This window comes from Paralichthys olivaceus, chromosome 19 (assembly GCF_024713975.1).
Source record: "Paralichthys olivaceus isolate ysfri-2021 chromosome 19, ASM2471397v2, whole genome shotgun sequence".
In the NCBI taxonomy this organism is placed as follows: Eukaryota; Metazoa; Chordata; class Actinopteri; order Pleuronectiformes; family Paralichthyidae; genus Paralichthys; species Paralichthys olivaceus.
This window is the reverse complement of record NC_091111.1, coordinates 2,587,974-2,596,854: the sequence shown is the minus strand read 5'-3', so window position 1 is coordinate 2,596,854 and position 8,881 is coordinate 2,587,974.

Below are 8,881 nucleotides of genomic sequence, written 5' to 3'. Positions count from 1 at the left end.
TAGCTGGGGTGTAAAGATCCTTCATTTTCCTCCTTCTCTCTGACTTTGTTAAATGACTGTGGCCACAGCACAGCAGCAGGATCCATGTGCTCGTCTTCAAAATTGAGAAAACTGCCGTGGGCTATACAGGCATGTGGCAGCAGCTTAACCTCATTAATTATTGAAACCTTTTGACGTGACAGTATGATCTTACGATAACCTTATCGACCTGGATGCTTTTCTGCACAGCAAACAGGTAAACTGTTTCTCACAATGTGACTCGCCGTATCTGCAGTGAGATGTTCATGATGAGTCCAGCACATTTTTGTTTTCAGTGAAATTCCAAATAGTGTTTCCTCTGGAGAGTCACGATCCCAGCATGCTGAGTGATTTATTACAGGGAGTTGTCAGTTTCAGTTCAGTTTAAAAAAAGGCATGAAACCATAACAAGATGCTTTCCATAAAATTTAAACATGACCACCTAAAAACGCATTTACACAATAGTCCTGATTGGAAAAAATAGCTTTTAATATGATAACATTTTTCAATGTAGTCCATTATTTTGAATGTTGGTTTTTGTTTTTCAGGAGCCTCTCATGAGCTGGAAACAGAGCTGAGATTCTCTCAGCAAGCAGCGAGCTAATGGCGGCAACACCATCACTCATTCCGCTCTGCTCTGTCTTTGAAGAAACCATTGTATCTGCCAAATCCATCAACCTCTCCCACAGAGGCGTTTGCCAGCCTGTGAAACTGATCATCTACCTTGGGGACTGAGGACCATAGCAGGGGGAGCCATATTTTACAGCCCTCTTAAATATTTGATGCAGGAAAGTGCCATGGGCCCGGCCATAAAAAGTTGGCCAGGTCACTCTCAATCAGCCCAAAGCATCCTGAGACACTCTGAACACAGACATGTGATGAATCTGACTGGAGCTGCGACACTTAATCAAGATGGAATTCAGTTTCAGGAAGAGAAGAAAAATGGGACTGTAGTGTTCTTCAAGGTAGGGCGGTCAGATTTGCATTACAACGACATTATCTCTTGATTTTCCAGGAACAAATGATCGTAATCAAGTTGTGGTGCACTTATCTGTATGAGCCTGCATGAATAACAATGTCTACTTTAGGTCAAGTCTCCCACCAGGAAGCGACCATGTTTCTTATCCACCTTTTAGTGACACCTAACCTATGAGGTTTTATCACTGTGCTAGCTCCAAACGTAATCTGGATATAATCCCAATACTATTAAATTTATTTTGATTTGGTCAGATTGGCAATAACATGCAGTCACAGAAAGGATTTCAGCTCCTCGTGAATTATGTCTACATTCTTTCAGTCATTGCAGAAAGTTGTGTCTTCTCTGTGTAGCACGGGAAAGAGCTGACGACTGTTTAGCAATTCTAACGTTTATACCTGAGACAGAAGTTTGCAGCTCCTCCTGCGATTAACACGTGTTTTCTTAAATTCGCAACTGCCCCAAGTCAAGTGCGACAAATGTTGGTGCTGTTTTCCTGAAGAGTGGATTGCTCTCCTTTTTGGCCTAAAATTTTGACTTCATGTATTTAGATTTCATATTTAAGTTCCAAGTAACTGTATCACATATTTCAATGTAATGTGTCACTTTTAAGGAAGTGTTTTCAAAAGATTTGATTAAATAAAGTTAAATTACACATTACATACATACATTCAACACAATGTATTTTATCGAGGTCACATGGAACTTTAATATGTAATTGAAATATATAAAGTCAACATTTTTGGCCAAATATCTTTTTGAGTGCAGAGCCGTGGAACAACACCACTTTGCAAGTAGAAGAGGAGAAAAGCATGTTCACTGTAGAGGTAATAGGAATTGGCAGCATTTCATATTGAGTATTGCTCTTGTTATCATGTTATCTTATGTTTTTAATAAAATGAAATATAATTGGTGCCGGCCTACTGGAAAGCTTTGACAAAGGCACACTAAAACATAGAGTTGCATTTGTAGGTTTTGTTACTCACTGATCCAGTACTAAGTTTAATGTCCAAGATCTCTCTCTCCATTGCTCATCCAAGGTGGAGTGTTTCGTCTTCTTTAACTCTCCATCTTCTCCATCTTTGTCTGTAAGAGGCTCTTCTTCTTTTGCCTGGTGAAGGTCCCACAGTTGCTGTGGTTGTTTTGCTGTCCACCATTTCCTCTACCTGGGGAAAACAAAAAGCACCATCCTCCTCCTGTTTCAGTTGCACAGTGGCAGTAAATCAAGCCTTCACTTTCCCACATGATTTCGTAGGGGGCACAGTGAAAGTGAGGCCTACAGGGAATCAGGATAAATGCTGATGGTGTATTCTTCTATTATTCTGTAGCCCTTACACTGTCCAGCAATAACATTTACTGCATAATGATAAGATAAAGCAAAAAAGCTTTCTATCGCCACTTAAATCATTTATTTAACAAACGTACTGTAGTTTCCACCTGGAGTTGTTCCAGAAAGAAAGCAAGCAAGTCTTAAAATGCTGTGATTAAATGTAAAGAGATGTAGTGCAATCCATGGTTAGTTTGGAAAATTGACTGAAATTTCAGATTCTTGTCCAGAAATATCTACTCTTGTAAAAAAGTTTTTTTTAAATCTAAATCTAATACAATAATAAAAATCTTTTTTCCAATTTCCTCTCTCCAGGCTGTATTGGATTTAACACCACAGCCTGTTATTTGCTCATGTTTCTTAAGATCTTGAGTTGCCGCTCAGATGTCCTTGTAACTTTCACCCAGGCTTCTTAATCACTTCTGCCATAATCATGCATCCTGACTTGTTGAGTAAGCGATAGAGTGGCTTCAGAGGAATGCCAGTACTTTGTGCTGAAAATATAATATTTACCCTCATAATGATGAAAGTGGAGAGGAGATTAAGCCACGAGATGTTGTTTGATTTTCAGATTATTTTGTTGACATCTGACACATGAAGCCAGAGTGGCTCTTTACTCAGGATTACACAACATTAAAGGGAAAATGATGGTAAAGTTCTGCTGTTTGCTGAATCAGGAAGCTTCAACAGCTCTGTTAAAAGTGGCTGCACTGTCAAAGTGAGAGACCTTTACTTTTATAAATACATTTTTATAATGCAATAGATTTATTGTTATTTTAGGTGTGGACTCTTATAACTAGAATCTCATCCTTAAATTGGTTTCAAGAAAGTTTGTGAAGCACTGGAGACACAAATAAAACAAGCTAACAAGGGTTGAGCTGCGTGAAGTGTGAAACCTTGTTCAGACCTGGTATTAACATCCATCCTGATCCAATCACAAGTGGTCAGCATTAACTACAGCTGTGGATGCACCTTAATGCGTCCTGAGATCTCGGACCCACATTCAGAGCTGGTCACGCCCGCATGCATCCAAATGTATGCTTCTCAGTAAACGCACGTTGATTTGTTTGTAGCCACTTCCACAATATCAACACTAATCACCACATAATCTTAAATTGGTCAAATCTTTCTTCGTAGATAAACGCATTCATTCAGTCCCTCCTGGCTCCGCTTGCTCTCTTTCTCTCTGACTCTCTCGCTCGCACCGAAACACACACACACACACACACACACACACTGTGGCGTGGGTCACATGTGGAAACTCACACATCGACAGAATGACGGCATGATTATTTACATATAGAGCACGGAGGTGAGATCTCGTCACAGGGGACACATTAAGGATGCACTTTATTACCAGGTGTAAACACATTTAATGTTTTCCGCTTGTGATCAGATCCCTCAGGACAGATGTTAATATCAGGTCTTAACGGGGCCTAATTCCCCTACAACCATTGCAGTCTTTCTTCCTTTAAATGATCAAATGACCAACATAACAAACTTTAATATTAAAATGTTAAATCTTACTGTATAATGTACAAAAGGGGTGTCAGTAGCTGAGTAGTTAACGTCTATGTCATAGCACCATATATTGCGATATCAATCTCTCCCATAGTTTCCTGTCGGGTTTCCCAACATCAGCTGTCCAATAAAGGCAGTCAAAACACCAGGGTGTATCAATATACTGTGATATAACTGAGTGAAGATACTAATGCATGGAGTTCAGCTCTCAGCACACCAATCAGTGATCATGGGGGTTAAACACATGACCTGAGTCCACGAGTGGACCACTTGATCATGCATGGGACCAAGTTAAACGCAGTGTAAGCTCCAATTCCAAAGCGGTTTTTTTTTTCGTTTTATCTCTTGAAAGGTCGGCGGTTTAATCCCAGCCCTCCCTCTTGGTCTGTGAGCCAAAGTGTCCTTGGGCAAGACCCCAAATTGCCCCTGACGGCTGTGCCTGCAGTGTGTGATTAATGTATGATAGAGAAAGTGCTGCACATAGTGTGCTGTACAGATGTATGAGTGAATGGGTGATTGACGAAATTGTAAAGTGCTTTGAGTGGTCATCAAGACCAGAAAAGCTCTATATGAGTACAGACCATTTACATTCCGACGATAATGAGTGAATGAGGAGCTCTGACGATAAAGAGAAGGAACAAAAATCTGTCATCTGTGGAAACTGTGGGGCTGTAAAAACCTCAATCATTTTCTTTGTCCCGGATGAATTGATTACCTAATGCTTATTGTTTACGGTCATTACAATAATGTGTTCTGCTTTCCTACCTGGGAATGACTATACAGTTAACAAGGGAGGGGCTACACTTGAAAATAACTTCAGAAACTGTCCCGACATGACATCTGACACGTCATTTTATATTTCTTCTATCAGTATGACACAGGCTATAAAACAGTATACATATTCTTGTTCGGTGTGTACGATATTAGCTATGCAGAATGTTACAGTCACGCATAATGCTGCTCAAGGTGAGAGCTATATTGCTCTCGTGGCTGTAAGTAATGATGCTGTAGGGGCTGCACAGTGGGCGTTGTCACCTTGAAAATAAATCTCCTGTTCATGTTGCTCACGTGTCCTACAATCATAAAGCACTTGGAACTTTGTATGACACCGTGAACTGCAACGTGAACTTGTTGAACTGTGGCTCTTACATGCATGTCAACGATCTGGTTCACACAGGGTCCCGCACTGGTCTCAGTCTACGTTGTCCTGCAGGATGCACGGCCCAGGTAGAAGGACTGAGATCTGTGAGTCTTCGGCGCTCAATCTGGATTCAATATTTTTGGCTCACACAACACTGATTTTCTGATCTAATTTATGAGGATGCGAATTACGAGAAAAGCTATTTTTTAATGATGGGTTTTTTTGTGGAAATGTGGTACACAGGATTTAAAGGCCCAATATTTCATTTTCTTTGAATTAACCAGCCGTTATCCACAAACTTAACACATTTATGATCCCTTCCTTCAGGCTCAACCTCTGCTAAGGGACCGACTGCTTTTCCTTTACAATACAGGTCCTCTTTCCCCAGAAGTCACCTCTAGTTCTCTTCAAGACGAGAGCAGGAGATGAGGCGTGAAAAGTACACATGGTTGGAACTGTAAATACCTCTTTATATTTCCCCAGAGGATACATCTGCACTGTGAAAAGCCAAGCCTTTGTTTTTCTAAATGGGCCATGATCTGTTATCCTTGTGGAGTCAAACAGGTAAACCATTAGTCAGGCCTCCGCACTCCTCCTAATCAATTTACACACTTTAGAACCATTCATCTCCATATCCCTGTTTGACTTCTATATTAGATGCAAAATGTCAGATACTGTAATAACGTTGAAGCAGGGCTCAGGATTATTGCAGAGTCGCCAAATACAAATGATTTCTTTCCCTGTTGTCATCCTCTGGCAGTCTGCCGGGGTTCTTCTTTTTTTTTCTGTGGCCGTGCATCATTGTATTGGAGAGATGTAGATGAAGACATTTTGTACTCATGAAGATCCAATAAGTGTTGCATTGCAGGGAGGATATTGGCTTTAAAAAAAAAGATGTTAATATAATTGACTGAAATCTAAATTGATGGCTTTCAGTTACATGGCGGTTACCGTTGGGTTTCTCTGTCAGTTTTAAGGCCTTCTGCGTAAAGTGCCTAGAGATAATGTTTATTATGATTTGACGCTACACAATGAAGGTTGGGTAAGTTGTTTCTGAAACAAGCCTTGTTAGCCATGAAAAAAAAAGTTGTGTCCGTGGCAAAACTTTTATCCACACTTGAAAATCTGCAGACGATATATCTACAGTAATGATTATCATTACTACAGTTTGGTTACAATTCCTTAACTGTTCAGTGTGTAGAATGTAGTGACATCTAGTGGTGACGTTGCATGTTTCTTAACGAACTGAGTACCCCTTAACTTTCCACTGAAAATTGTGAAAGCCCCATCCCATAGGGCCAATGTTATTATAAAGGGCTCATTTAAAGATATTAAAAATACAACTGGTCTAAGTCTCATGTGATTATACACTCATGAAAACATAATCATGAATATTGTTTTCTATTTTTGGGCAGCACAGAGGTGCAGCTGTCGCTTCACAGCAAGAAGGTTCTGGGTTTCTACCTGACGGCTGGCTAGTTTGCACGCTCTCTCTGTCGCCATTTTCAGACATGAACTGCAATTTAAGTCCAAAGAACTGGGTCTGGAGTTCAGCCAGTTTGCCTTTCGCATGTGCACAACGTATTCACAACAGCATCAAGTGGTGGAGCAGACAGGGGCGGCAGGCAGAGGCAGGAAGTGCTGCGTAGATCACATGATGTTTTGAATGCACCTCTTTGCATTCTCTTAACAAGACTATTGTCCCTTTTATAACTTGAAAGTGTGTTCTGTGGCCTACCCAGTCCAATGAAGATCAGTATTTCATTTTGTTGAACTGACTCTTTAACTTTCTTGGCAACCAAGCTGCAGCTAACTTTTCTCATCCTGACATTTGATCAGTGAGTCCCATGCAGTCCCAGTTCAAGGTTAACCACTGACTATTAAACTAAGTATCCAGCTTTGGATTTTAAAGCCAGGCTCGAAGACAACGCATCAGAGAATGTTTCCCTCCTCACTGTAATACCCCTGAAGATGATCTCACCATTTAAGCAGGATCAGGCTTGTAGCTTAAATTAATGGGAAGTGTGGAGTAGCAACAGAAACAGGATGGAAAGAAGCCAGCATCATGCGAGAGCCAGGCCATTGCTTCACAGAGACAGCTGAGCGGGCTCGGAAACAGCCACGGACTTGCCCAAAATAAATATCAGAACTGCTGAATGATGTGATCAGAAGAAATCCATCCAAGCTCCTTCAAAGCAGTGGATTCAATTACCAAATGGTAAAGATTGTTCTGACTGTCTTTTGATGTGTGCGTGCACGAACAAGTTTGTAAGCCTGTCCACACAATTGTTGCTCAATTGTAGCTGTGGGATAAATGATGGGAAATACTTCAACAGGATTACTGTTCATTTTGTTGATGGTAAGTGGGATGTTCTATATCCACAACAAAGACAAAACAGAAACATCATGAATTTGCTGTGAGATAAATTCATCCTTAGTGACCACATCTTATCCATAGTTAGTTTGCCACAACCATAATAATGTTCCTACCTTGACTACAGTGCAGTCGTTATGCACAGACAATGTAGAAAGTTGGAATTTATAAAGGTTAGAATGTAATCCAGGCTTTTGCGGGACCGTCTAACATCAATGTTCTTGTCAGTCAGCAGCTGCACACCCGCAGTGCAGCGCTGGAGCTACGGAGTGGCTGCATCCTACATCCTTTAGGAGCCGTGTGGCCAATTGAGAAGGTGGCAGATGAATAAATCACAGTAAGAGCAGAGCTCGGCAGAAAAAAAAAAAATGGGTTGTGTGCTGCGGTGTCGGGAAAGATCGCCAGGGGAGTGGGATATTATTTGGGTCTGTAGTTCTGAAAGAATATTAGAGCGGTTTCTTCAAGGTGCTTCGTTTAATTCAATAAAACTCAACAATTAGTTTTTTTCAATTTGACAGAACACAAGTGCAAAAATTGTTTGTTAGAAAACAACTACTGATTTCTGGCTTAAGCATTTCCAAGAAAATCTCTGTAGCTCTTGTTCATCTGAACCCTGTTTAAATGGTGTTTACTGAATTAGAGAATGCTCTTAGTATCCCCTACGTTATTGTTATATGTGCTGTTGAGAGGTATTCTTCTAAGTGGTGTCTGTTTCTGACTAAGACGTCCTTTCTGAAAGGTAATAAGCTGAATTTACTGACTTTAATGATAATTATGTATTTAATGTATAAACCTCTACAATGAAAAGGTTGCCAGTTTGTGAAAAACACCTTCAACACCAGCTGAAGTAGGTACATCTATCTTCCTTTCTACTCATGACTTATGAGATGATGCCAGAGTAAAGTCACTGTCAACCACACATTTTGTTCATAGACATCTCAGCATCTGTTAGTAGTATAGGCATATACACATACTTTGATATCCTCGCCCACCATTGTCCATTTGAAACACTATGAATCAACTTGAAATCTTAGATTGATTCTCAGTAATTGCATGAATCCTTTCTTAATACACAACACTTAGTAAATTAATCAAATACATTAACTGAATCATAAATCGCAGCCTCTGGTATCAGACTGATCAGATTAACTGTATCTTATTGTAAGTCGCTTTGGACAAAAGCGTCTGCTAAATGCCCTAAATGTAAATGCATCCAAACTTCATCTATGTCAAACAAATGCTTATTTGATATAAATACTTGTATGGACTTCTCATCTCAAGATCAGGAATCTGAGGCTATATCCACAGTGCTACGTTTTCAATTGAAAAATCCTAAACATTGTTGGGAAAACTAAGCTGTTGACACTCGTAGCTGCTTTCTATTTGGGTCTTTTTGGGGACAATATAGCCTTCACTGATTTCTCAGGCTCCTGTCACATTAGACCTCTTCCGGAAAACCATTTTGTAACCCTTCCGCGGAAACCGGCTGCAGCGCTGCCACAGAAGGCCCTGCTTTCCATGTTA